Below are 1,953 nucleotides of genomic sequence, written 5' to 3' on the forward strand. Positions count from 1 at the left end.
AAAAAACTCACCACTACACAATAATGCCTTCTTCAATACTAAACTTTTTTTCAAGTGCTCAATAAAACAAAGGTTAGCACCAGCATTATCTAATGTAATAGAGAACAATTTCACATATATTAGCTCCTGTGTGTGGGGGTGGCATGATGCAAAATTTCAGTAATTTTTTATGTATTATCCATTCTGTGTCAATGTAATAACAAGTGAGAGAAATATAAGAGTTAGTGGTTATAGAGGTCCACAAATTAGTATTCAATGACATTCTACCATTGAAGGAACTCAAAAATCCTTAATCCTTTTTTTTTTCTCTAGTATGCAACCTCAAGATACCAACCATTTGGGTATTCCTACTAATAGGACTGAATTGTGGGTAAAGATAAGAAATCAAAGCCCTAAACTCTTCATACTCGATGAATACCAAGGGCAACTCGTGTCTGACAATAAATGAGGTAATCATATCTCGTACTACATCTGCATCAATCCTCTTAGTTTTTAGTGCCATATTCCCATCACCTCCACCCAATAAAATTTGAGCAACATCTTTATTTTTACGTTTGAGGCAACACTTAAGATGTTTCCTTAAATTGCCAGTGCTATTGATAGATGAGTCAACCAGATATATATTCCCACAAGCCTTGCATTTTTCTCTTTGTCTTCCATCAGGATTTTTCTCTTTAGGGATATTAATAAACTCTTTCCAAACTATGGAAGTTTTTCTCCTATTTCTTGGTAAAGTACTAACTATAGCCGATGACACAACTGATCCAGTATTATAATCAGATGCAGTTCTTGAACTAGATAGACTAGAACCATTCCCTCTGTTTACTTCATCAACAGACATCTGAACTTCTTGATCTTTTTTATTTGACATTATGTAATTCGAATGAATAAAACAACAATATACTGTAAAACAATAAATAAAAAATGAATCTTCATCAAAATAAAACCTCACGTTAATAAGACTTGACATCCATTCAGTAAAAAATAAATCAATAATGAAGATTTGTAAGAGTTTAACATTTGCTTGATGATCTGTAACAAATATAATAAGCAATCATTCCACAATGAAAGGAAATTGGAATCCACAGTCAAACAAGAATATTAGTTACTTAAAAGGAAAAAATAAATAATTAAATAAAAGAACAAACATTGCATGCATTTTAGTACAAACATTGCTTACATTTTAGTGTTCATCAGTTGAATCTAGTACTGTGGGTCAGTAACCACTTATCAACATATCTAAATAATGTTTAAGGCTTAAATGAAAAGCCAACTCTGAACAGAACAAGGGACACAAGGACAAAATCAAAATACAGTATATATTTTGAATTCCATTTATTTTTTTCCCCTTGGTTTTAATATGAAATTAAATTTTTTTTGCATGTTTTGAAGAGGATGGCATTGATGGGGACAAACAATCTGCATCAATGGTTGCTGAAATCTTTGCCAATGTGTGATCTATGTGGGGAACATGGAAAGAAGATCAATGAAAGTTCTGGAAAGGGTTTCATGGAGACCACTGTGGTTGGTTCCATAGAGAAATTTGAAATTCTGGTTTTGGAGGGGATGAGAACCTGAATGGGTAGAAAAGAAAAGGCTAAGAAGGGGATTTGGGAGAAGAGAGATGGGAAGAGATTAAGGGAATGTGTTGCAGTTGTGATGCTAATACAAATGAGAGATGCAGATAAAGAGAATGAAGCTTTTGGGGAGATCAAAATTGATTTATTACTTTCTTTCATAAATCCAATACCATTCCAGAATTGATATATAGTAAGTGCAGTTAGTCGATCTTTTCATTTAAACATGTCAGTTTTATACATATACAAAAACAGCAAAATCAAGGAACATGGTGATGAAAATGGAAAATCCAAGTAAGAACGTACCTAGAAAGGCAGCACTAACCAAGTTGTACTTTTCTCCTTGCAGACAGTGAAGAAATACTTGGCAACAATG

Source organism: Macadamia integrifolia, unplaced genomic scaffold, assembly GCF_013358625.1.
Source record: "Macadamia integrifolia cultivar HAES 741 unplaced genomic scaffold, SCU_Mint_v3 scaffold212, whole genome shotgun sequence".
Classification (NCBI taxonomy): domain Eukaryota; kingdom Viridiplantae; phylum Streptophyta; class Magnoliopsida; order Proteales; family Proteaceae; genus Macadamia; species Macadamia integrifolia.